Genomic DNA, 12,050 nt, shown 5'->3' with positions numbered 1-12,050 from the left:
ACTTTGTCACATACTTGTTCAGTCTAGAGGTTTAGTTAATAGTAAGTAGATTTTATGTCAAGCAGCATAGGTTAAAAAGAGCTTTAAAATCATAATCAGCACGATTCATAACAAAAGACTGGCTGTTGTCACTGCTGCTCCTTACCTAGAGAGAGACCTGCTGATCAGAACAAAATTGAGAGGCCTAATGTGGGCACGGTTAACTACTTTTGAAAGTTAGTTGGGCTCTGTCTGTTGCGGTTAGTGTCGTAGCTCCGTGTAGAGTTCCAGGGGTTGTAACCAAGTTAATATACCAAGGTTCCAATAAGCCACTAAAGCACCAGAGATGACACTAAGTTGCTTTGTATTATTTTAGGTCTCACTAGATACTAAGAATAAGTTTTACATGAATTTTTACATTTTTGTGTTTAAACCTTGTGCCACGCTAAGGAATAATGAAAGGCAATAACTCACTTCATTATGCAGAGATAATTTTTAAGAGTAAGCAGTTAGTTATGAATTAAATTATATAGTTAGAAAACCTTAGTCAGTATGGATTTACATGATTACTATTAAATTTTACTTATTTTTTAACAATATTGTTAACAGTCCCAATTAAAATCCCAATCTAATAAAATTTCACACTTTAAAATACATAAAATTTATGTCATGATTCTTAAACGATATTAGGATAATTATACATTAAAAGCTACAAAACATTTATGATTTGTAGCAACAACACTCAACAAAATATTTATGCATCTTTTTAATTTGAAGCCTTCCCAGACATTTTGGCTTAATTTATATCAATTTTTTTCTCTTTAAACATCTTTCCTAACAATTAAAAATCTGTTTGAATACACAAACCAATGTTCTGACTAGTTTCTGCATACTTTATCTCCTAAGTTATCAACCTCTCCACAATGTACCTATGAGGGTTTAAATTAATTTGGTAAAAGTTAAATAGTCCAAAAACTCCCGACAGACATGAAGCAAGTTATCGCTATGTCTCAAAGTAACTATAAAGTCAGATAAACATTTAAATAAGCCTCTTATTTAAAAAGAACTTAAAGGCGTGTTCTTATGCTAACCAATTCAATTGCAGTTTGCGGTCATGTAATTAAACAAGAACAATCAAATTCAAACAAAAAAATGCGGACTAGTGGTCAAAGACTAAACAATTTAATTTTAATTTAAGCTGGCTCAGTAACTCTATCGTCATAACAAATTCAAATGTCAGCAGCGATAATGCAAAGACAAAAAGTTGCAAATTATCAGAGCTGGCAGGAACTAATGCAACAAGCAAGCGGAGATTAAAAACACATTTCTGTCTTGCACACCAAAAACCTCAGTTTAAAAACTGCCTAAGTGATTTGCATTCTGGGGAGGAAATAGAAAAGGGAAATTATAGTAAAGGCTGAAATTATAAACAACTGGGTAATTTACATCATAATACCTATATATATATATATATTTGAAGAATAATTTTCTTTCTCTGTATGTACTCAGTTTCTAAGTTGCTAATTTTATTTCTTTAGTAATATGAACATTCAGGAGAAATAGGAAATATATATGGTAAGGGCAGGTTACAGAGTTAGTGTGGCAGAATTTTTAGAATTTAGTGATACATTGAGCAACAAAATGTAGAAATGGCAAAACTTTTAGAATTTAGAGCAGGCACTGGAAGCAGAGTTTAGAAAGGCACTAGTCAGCAAAATTTAGGATCTACAGAGATAAGTTTAATATTCCATGTGATTGCACCAAGTGGGAAAATGCCTAGCGTCAGACCTGTGTATGATGCATTAAGACGTATTAGATAAATCTTTTAAATTGCCAGTTTTCATTTTCTTTGTTAATAAAAAAATTCCTTTCTATAATGCCTGTCTATGTGATAAGATTAGAAGCATTTTTAATATTTTTCCTACTTGTGTCTAGTGAAAAGTAGAGAAAATAAAGGGAAGATAAGCATGTTAAGAAAAAGATTCTAGAATCAGAAGTAAAGCATTCAGATATTATGTTTTCATTGTTCTTCCAGATGTTCTCCAAAAAGTAAGAAATTCATTGCAAACTTTCTGCAAAATACATCCATTACATGTTAATACCATAGAGACATTTTTCATTTTCTCACAATTTTCTAAAATCTTCTGGAATGGTGGGTCTATAAATCTTGCTTTCAACCTTCTAAATTTTCCAAGTTGCAATGTCTAATGTCCGGAAGAAAAATTACGCCTACCAATTTTGTAACAGCAAACAGCCAGAAATATTTTTTAAAAAAATCAGATGGAAAAAGTGTGAAATTAATTTTATAGAGAAAACTGATGCATATTCTGAGAATTCTGAACACTCTGAGACAATTACATGAGAAAACGCTTATCATGAAAAAATTAAAAAGAAGATATTTTTAATCAATATGTTATTTTTTAAATATAATTTCAATATATTACCATAATTTTAATGATATTTATCAATGCTGGAATGTTTAAAAAAAAATCGTCGAAAAATTCTCAAACCATGGAAAATAAAATTTTCTATAGAAACTGATCTTAAAAATCAACAAAATGTTGATAAGTCGCCAAATTTGGAGCCGTTCAATAAAAGAATTTCACATCCCCAAATGCGAAAAGTTGTTTAAGAGCTCTTCATTAGAAAAAGTGAAATAATTTCGAAATACTTGTTTCACTTCTTGCTCAGAAATTCTAGTATCCCACTATTTATATTAGAAATAGGAACAAATCATAACCCATTCAAATAACCATATTTATCAGTAAACCGTCAAAAATATACCTCCAAACTGCTAATTCACACTCAAAATGGCAGTCGTAAAAACAGATAGAAATTTCACAGGATTAAAATTAAGGACCTTCTGCCGATTTTGGCCAAAATTAAGGACTTTTAAGGGCCAAAAATCGATTCCAAAAAACTTACGGACTTTTAAGGACTCTTAAGGACCGTACGAACCCTGGATTAAGCACTTTTGTTTCATAAAAGTTCTAGCATAAGCGTAATTCAGCTAGCAAATTGTTGGAAAAAACGTTGAGTAAAAAAAAAAGCCTTGACTTCGTAAAAACAAAATAGCTTCAAAAAAAAAAAAAAAAAAAAAAAAAAAACTAGCAGGCTGCTGTAGCAGGGTTGGTCGCCAAATTTTTGCCAAAAAATCGCCACATTACCATAATCCGAAGATTCATCCACATACGCAATACTTTGGTATTGGTTCATTTCTTATATTTTATATTATTTCAACATAAAAAAGTTACACAAAAACATTATTTGGTACTTTTCCGTTTCGACGGCGCAAATCTCGCCAAGCAGACTTTATTGGCGACAACATACACATAAAAAATATTAAAAAAATTTTAGTTCTAAGAATTCTTTTTTTGAAGGCATAAACATTTTAATATCGCTTAAAATTTTATAAAAAGCCAATAAATAAAGACAATAAATTTGTAAAAAGACATTAATTTAAGAATTTACTATGCTTTCATGGTTCAACATCCTGATTCGCCGGTTCATATCACGTGACCCCAAGCGATCTCATCTCACGTAAACTACTCTACAAAAATCTAATGCTCTCAGTAATTATCTGCATTAATTTCAAGTTAAATCTTAATTTGGAACACACGTTTAAATGCAAGAAATATTTCAATTCGTACGAATAGCTTACTCAGAAATTATGTAAAACAGCAGTGCTTTACTTCACTAATGCATTCTCATTAGAATGGATGAATTTAACCCTTGACTTTACCTTTTCTATATTTTCGGCTTCGGGTAAGCGCTGTGATGGCATCCTAATTGACTTAATTACCGAAAATGGCCTTAGACATAAAAATGAACTATCTGATAAAAATTCTATGTAATTTTATGCCAGTATTGAAAGAAACAATCAATCTGATAAGAAAAAGCTGCGACTTGTTTTGAAAATGAGGCGTCAAAGGCTACCAGCGAGAATATTCCGTTTGGCATCGGTTGTATGCCATTATTGGCGACTTTATTGCTTGCGCCGGCAAAACGGAAAAGTACCCATTATTTTAGTTCATTATAAAAATATTAATAATAAATACAGTTTATGTAAGATATAAGAAAATACGACAACTGCTTATAATAATAATGCCAAATAATTGGCGACCTCAAAATTAACGATTCTAGATTTGGTGCTCTCCCCCTAAATTCATCTGTTTTCCCAAGTTCGAGATCCATCTATGTTGTATAACAACCTCAAATTAACCAATCATAGCTTGTCTCTACAATCACATCAGACTTAGTATAAATACTCTTGGCACAATAAACTACATCATTCCATTCCTTTTCCTAAGTGCTGCTCTGCCAAACTTGTACCGCTTCGCATCTCAAATGCCTACGTCTTAATTTTAAAATCAGTGTACATAGGATTTACTGTATTTCATTATGACTTGATAAACATCTACTAAGATGGTTTTATATGTGTGAAATAAATATTGGGACTTCTTCAAAATTCATTTGGGTCAGCGTCATCTGTTAGTCTGTCCGCTCAGCCATCACGACTATGCATTAAAAATGTCACATTCTTAAAGTCTGCCGGGATCACAGTGCAGACATTTCCCCAACTTCAATTTCCAGTGACTACGAAAGAAAAAATTATAAAAGAGTGATTAATGTGCGTATTCCTTCATTTACCAGTGACACAACATGATTCATTTGTGATGACCACTTCAAGGATATTCTGCTCTGAATCTACAGCGTGGTTTTTTGTGTGTCAAGGCCGTGTTTATAGTGAAAAAAGTGACGTGTTAAAGCGTGTCATCAATTTTGTGTGTTTCCGTATACTGAAAAGTGTGCACATCTTTTGAAAGATTCTAACGACGTTTATAGTGAAAAAAGTATCAGTGAATATGCAAGTTTGGTGCTTTAATTTTGTGTTTTAGTGCTGCAGAAAAATTACAATTCAATGGTGACTGTTGCAAATTCATTGGAAGAAGTGTGTTTCAGTACTTTATTTTGCAAATTTTTCAAAAAATTATGACATGTGCAAAGTGATTAGGTGCTTTTAAAAAAATTATGATTCAGTTTTAATTAAAGTGAAATCTCAATGGTGTGTTCTACTATTAGGTATGCAAACCAGATCTAAAACCAAAACGTCTACAGAAAAAAGTGAAATTGTAACTGTTAGTATCAATAAATTTCAGTGTGCCATATTTGATGGACAGATTTCCGATATTCCAGTTGCTAAATATATCTTATTATTTGAGGAAAAGTGGCAAAACAAAAATATTAGTAACACAGATAAATCGTTAGTACACTCACTTCCAAAAGTTAAGCACAAAAAATGTAAAATACAAAGAAAATCAACAAATACTGCTTTGATTGACACAAAATTCGGCAAGAAAGTAGCATATATATTTATGCATAAAACAAAATCAATAATTATATACAGAAATGAAACAATATTAAATTTTTGTAAGTTATCAGATAATGACATACAGGAGACTTAAACAGAATTATGTATAAAGTGAAAATAAACAGCATAAAAGGAAGGACATTAATAGGGTATGTGATCCCCCTCATCTGTATACACCTTTTGTATACAAAGTTTACACCTTGTGACCATGCTGTAAATTAGGTGGTCAACCACCGCAGAATTAAGCAACCGCCATTCTTCTTGTAGAGCAGTTTCCAGCTCAATAAGAGTGGCTGGAGGTGGGAAACGTGAAGATGCAGTACAGCCGAGAGCATCCCAAAGATTTTCAATGGGATTAAGGTTGGGGGAATATACTGTCCACGCCATACGCGCAATCCCCTCTATCTCCAGGTAGTCATCGACGATGTCAGCTCTATGGATACGTGCGTTATCGTCCATTAAAACAAAAGTCGGGCCAACTGCTGCAACAATCTCACAATGGGTTCTAGGACTTTATTTCGATACCGAACAGCCATAAAAAAAAGCATTTAAAGATGTGCAGGTCAGTGCGGTATCCTAATGAAATCCCTGCCCACACCATAATGCTTCCGCCTCGGAACGTGTGATGTTTTGGGACTGATTGCATAATCGTTGTTTACACCATATCCTTATACGCTTGTCATCTGGCTCCAGAGCAAATCTTGACTCGGCAGTAAACATGACATTGCCCCAGTCAGACACATTCCAACTGACATGTTCCCGGCACCACTGTAATCGTGCCCCTCTTGATTGGACGGATAGAGGAACACAAACTCGAAGTACCCGGGCGTACAGTCCACTCATATGTTATCTTGGGCGTACAGTAGCTGCAGATATCGTCTTACCAGTGGGTGCTGTAACAATAGAGGTCACACGTGTGGAGGTCGCTCTGTGATTCCGCTTGGCTACCATAGCAATATATCGATCTTCCGCGGGGGGTTGTAACCCTTGGGCGACCGGCTACGGGCCTTCAGACAACCGTCTGTGTGGTTTGGAATTGTTTCCATAAACATGAAATTACAGAATGATGAACGCCGAAGAAAAGAGCAACATCTGTGATCGACTGTCCTGCTTCAATAAGCCAAACAGCACACCAGCGCTCAGAATCTTTTATTCACCTTCTGGAAGTCATAGATAGAAACACATATGTCTTGAAAACAAATTGTACGAAAGTTTTAAACACCTTCTATCAGCACTTACAGTCAACTTCTGTAACCCTTCATAAAGCTGGCTTCTTATATAACTGCCTTTTTCGCATATTTCTTGACATGAAAGCGCGATTAGCTGTTACTTGTTTTAATCATATTAATAATTATTGATCTATAATAACGTTCATTACAACACTCTCACGTAGCACATTGTTTATTCTAGACCAACATCAACTGACAATTACTTCACTTCAGTTTGACCAGCAACTACTGTGTTGCCACATATATGTAACATCTCCCCTCTTTTGGGAAACTCATAGGAATCAATGCATTACATAATTATCATATTTGGATGGTCGATATACATTATGACTACTTCTTGTTTTATATACACAATCATGATTAATATTGTTGCGTGCGTACGGGTTCGTCATAAAATAAATGCACAAGTCCGATGAAAAATGAAGAAAATTTATTATTATCACAACAAATATGATTAAATGTCCTCAAATAATCGTGCAGTATCACAATATATCACAGTCGTTATCTTCTTACTACAGTCAAAAGTCGTTAATCCGGACTCGTCGGGACTTCGGAGATTCCGGATTATCGATTTTTCCGGATTATAGATCATCAGTTTAAATCTGGTACGATGGCATGCAGAAATTATAAAATTAAAAATATGAAACCGTAATTTACGAAATAAAGAACAATTATGATCTAAAGGGTATCAAAATTTCCAAAAAAAAAAAAAAAAAAAAAAAAACTTAATATTTATTTGTTTACTTTATTAAACATTTCTTTTAATATAAGTTGTTTAAGTTGCTTCGTTTTATGTGATAATACTTTCTCTTTAATTCTATAAACAGACATAATTTCTTCTTCAGTTTCAAAGTTCCGCTGTTCAAGTCCTATAACAGCTGTGTCGAGAATACCGACTAATTTGTCAATCGAAATTTTTTCATTTTCACTATCGGAAGCGAATTATAATGATGAGGAATTTGATTTAAATCATATCAAGGACGGAGTACATCGAGATGAAATACTACATTTAGTAAGGAATTATAAGCCAAATAAAATAAAAACATCTGCCCTGAAGATAAGGATAGTGCTGACAGATTAACTTCCAATTCATTGCACCCCGCGGCGTTTCGGCGTTCCCCCCCCCCCGGGGCCGCAGAGCAGCGTGAAATTGATAAACAGATTTCGGAATGGTTTGAGAAATGAACGATACGCCTTTATCCATTTTTTGCAGCAATTCCACTTTTTGTTTAATGGACTTCGAAACATACTTTCGCTTTGTAGAACCTTTACATATTAGTAAATATATATCGGAAATTCTATTTGACATAATCGAAAGTTCAAGCTTACTTTTATAAAATTGCTCTACCAGTCCGCAAAAAATAATAAGCCGGATCCAAATCGAAGATTAAGGAACAATGCAATCTGAAACATTAACTGAATTAGATAATTTTAGCTTAGCTTATACTGTCCGTTATACATTAAACGCGCAAGCACAAACGTATTACGTGCATGCGCACACGCATATTCACAGATGTAAAAGTCTTACGTGCATACGTCAATCGGCGCATGCGCAGAAAATTTGTAGCTTTGAGGTCCGGATTATAGATCATTCCGGATTATGGGTGTCCGAATTAACGACTCTTGACTGTATACTCAAACATTCAATAGAACTTAATGCAAAACAACTAAAGAAAGCTAATCCGCGAATTCGCTACAATCAACAAGAGCAGTTTTCTAAACAACAAACTAAGTAACTACTACGAACTGAGAAATTTTCCTCCTTTTATAAGATTTTTAAATCGCATGCGAGAATTTTCTGGTTCTTTCTCGAAATCAAAAAGACATATTTATTTATTTAATGTTAAATGCACATGTTCTTGTATTTTTAATTTTCCGGCTTAGCTTTCTTCTTTTAATATTCGTCACTTGCTGCACTGCGCGGAAAATGAAACCATTTAATTTATAATTGAACTAACATTAGCTTTTTAAATAACAAATTCGTAACACTGCCCCCTTCCCAAAGACTGCACGTCCCGGGCAGTACAATCCCTGGACAGGAAGCCAAACTTACAACTAAAGGTATAAATGCAATAATAAGCATTACATAAGAATAATAAACAACATGAACAATAAATGCAATAAATAAAACAAATCATCAAAATCAAATACAAAATACAAATCAAATAATAAATACACATTTAGAAAAAAAAAGGACCACGGTCTTACACTATTTACAATTATTTACATTACGTACTATGTCCATAGTAACGAGCTAACCTGTCGTAATGAACGACCTTAGGTTTAGAGTTCGAAGACTTACGAATCCAAACCATGACGTCATTCAGTCTGTTCAGCACTGTATATGGACCATCCGAAGGTGCCTGTAATTTAAGACCGAGTTCTCTTCATTGAATCGGGTTCCACAACCACACCTTGTCTCCTTCTTTGAATCTGTGTCCAGTAGCTCTCATGTTGTATCTGGATTTCACTTTCGCCGTCGCCAAGTTCACTCACTCTAGTGTGGAACGGTGCATCACTTCAAAACGGGCCTTGACATCTTGGATGTGTTCCTCAGGCGATAAAGGTGCATCCGAATGGCGACCAAACAGGCGGTCACAAGGCTGTTGACGAAGGTCTTGACCGAAGAGCATCTGGGATGGAGAATAACCGGTAGTCTGATGTTTCTCTTCGACCCTAGTATGATTTCGGCAGCTTTCTGAGCTAGGTCTTTCAGACAAGGCGTTGGCATTTCCAGGTGAGGATCCCTTCTTAGAATGGATAGTCATGTCTTCAGATCCTGAAAGCAGTTTCTTGTTTTTCAAGTCTAAGGAAAAATTGTATTTCCTTAAAAAGTCCAATCTGAGTATGCATGGATCTGTAATATCCACCACATATGCCGTGTGATGGTAGGCAGCACTTCCAAATGTGATTTTCACGTTTAACTTCCCAGCTATGTCGATCTTGTCACCAGATGCAGTCTGAAGGGTAACATGGGATGGCGTCCAAATAAGTTTATCGTTAAACTGTTCAGCTAAATCTTTCCTAATGATGGTAACATTAGCTCCTGTGTCAATGATCATATTGCAAGGAACTCCATCGATATTTCCATTGATGGACAGTCCGTTATTGTCGCCACTCACTCTAGAAATCTTGAGTGCTTTAAAACAAGGTTTTTCATTATCTGGCAACCTCCATTCGTTCCTTGATATGATCATTAATTTGTTTCCTGCGTCTTTGCTGAGAAATGGTCTCATTTTCCGTGCCTCGGGGTGTTCTGCAGTTTCTTCGTATGTGGCCTTCAACTCCGCAGATCCAGCACTTTAGAACTAGTTTCTTTTCACTTCTGTTCGTCTCAAGCCACTGACTTGTCTGGTAAAATCATCTGCTTTATATTCCGTATCCTGGGGTGTTCTGCAATTCCGTCTTAGGTGACCTTCACTACCACATCTCCAACACCTTAGAGCCACTTTCTTCTCGCTCCTATTCCATAACAAAGCGTCGACTTGTCTGGCTAAATCATCTAATCGAGCCATCAGTTGATCCACTGGCTCATGGACTCGCACAGCTCTAACTGGGTAGCGATCTCTATCAGTTGCTTGCTGGGCTGCCTCGAACTTCATGGCGTACAACAGAGCGCTTTTTATGTTCTTTACAGCTGCCATTCGAAGACCTTTCCGTATTTCAGGATCCCGGATGCCATCGATGAAATATTGCAGTGAGAGGATTTCCCTGGTTTCTCTCGGGCACTCCGTAAAGGCAAGGTGGAACAGCCTTTCTACATCCGTGGCGAGTTCCTGGAGTGATTCGGTGGGCTTCTGTTGACGGGATTTTAATTGAAGCCTGCTGTTTAAACTTTTCTCACCAAAGCGCAGCTCCAATGCGCCGGATAGAGCTTCGAAGTCAAGTCTTTGATTTTAGAGAAGTGTCTGCAGGATATCCGCTGCGTCTGCTCTCAGAGAAGCGGCGAGATGACAGGCCTTAGTTTGGGAATCCCATCCATTCGCATCAGAAACGATAGAAAATTGTGTCCTATACACTTGCCAGGAGGTCTTCCCATCATATGTAGATAGTTTCAGAGAGGGACAAGCAGGCATTGGTAAAAATTTAAAACCATTCGAATTGCTCCCTGCTGTCGCTACGAATTTCTTTAAAGTATCCACTTCCTTGGCGACCGCAGAAACCCGGTCATCGATTTGTTGTTTGATTTGTTTTTGAACGGAACAAACTCTTCCTTCTATTTCTTCTTTGACCGAATCAACTCTGTAACCTATTTGTTGTTCCACAGCCGATACTCTGTCTTTTATTTGCTCTTTCACAGAAGAAACTCTATAATCGATTTGTGTTCTACGGCCGAAACTCTCTGTTCTATTTGTTGTTTGACAGAAGAAATGTTTTCTTCAATTTGCCCAACTTTGTTTTCAACCGCGTCCATTCTGCCTTCCATAGCCTCAAATTTATTTTCTATTATGCAGGTAATTTCCCTTTTCATCTCTTCCTGTCCTGCTTCAATCTTCTCTTGGCCTGCTTTCATCTCTTGCTGGCCCGTTTTCATTTCCTCTTTAAATGCAGCAAAGGCTATCAGCTGTCTTAACTGCTCTTCCATCGCTCTTGTGATCGGCATTCAAACCCCACTCCTGACACCAAAAATTGTTGCGTGAATACGGTTTCGTTACGAAATGAATGCACAAGTCCGATGAAAAATGAAGAAAATTTATTATTATCACAACAAATATGATTAAATGTCCTCAAATAATTGTGCAGTATCACAATATATCACAGTAGTTATCTTCTTACTATACTCAAACATTCAATAGAACTTAATTCAAAACAGCTAAAGAAAGCTAATCCGCGAATTCGCTACAATCAACAAGAGCAGTTTTCTAAACAACAACAAACTAAGTAACTACTACGAAACTGAGAAGTTTTCCTCCTTTTATAAGATTTTTAAATCGCATGAGAATTTTCTGGTACTTTCTCGAAATCAAAAAGACATATTTATTTATTTAATGTTAAATGCACGTGCTCTTGTATTTTTAATTTTTCGGCTTAGCTTTCTTCTTTTAATATTCGTCACGCGCTGCACTGTGCGGGAAATGAAACCATTTAATTTATAATTGAACTAACATTAGCTTTTTAAATAACAAATTCGTAACAATATTATTGTTATTATTTTGATGGTGAGGATCATTATGTATTTTTGGATGTTCACTACTTATATTTTCCTCATTCTCATTACATAGATCATAATAGTCTAATGTCACTAAATTCTGATTTTTAGTTTTTCTTAAATGGAATTTATTCTGTCTAATTAACTTATTATCTTTTGTTCTAATCCAATATGATCCAGGAGTTGAATGCTTTTTTAAAACTATAGCAGGCTCCCATTTAATTTCCCATCTCAACATTACCTTTCCCCCACGAATAAATTCAGGTCTTTGCCTTGCATGTTTATCATAATAGATTTTAGCCTGTTTCTGCTTACTCCTCAC

The 12,050-nt window shown here is 35.4% G+C and overlaps 1 protein-coding gene across 3 annotated transcripts in view; it reads right to left on the bottom strand.

The window, feature by feature from the left end:
• LOC118187976 (insulin-induced gene 2 protein-like) overlaps nucleotides 1-12,050 on the bottom strand; it is an 87,252-nt gene that overhangs the window by 58,962 nt on the left and 16,240 nt on the right. The window lies entirely within an intron of this gene.

This window comes from Stegodyphus dumicola, chromosome 2 (assembly GCF_044657685.1).
Source record: "Stegodyphus dumicola isolate Sdum_Otavi_A_Nest chromosome 2, ASM4465768v1".
Classification (NCBI taxonomy): domain Eukaryota; kingdom Metazoa; phylum Arthropoda; class Arachnida; order Araneae; family Eresidae; genus Stegodyphus; species Stegodyphus dumicola.
The sequence above is the reverse complement of the archived record's forward strand: the minus strand, read 5'-3'. Positions and strand labels throughout refer to the sequence as shown.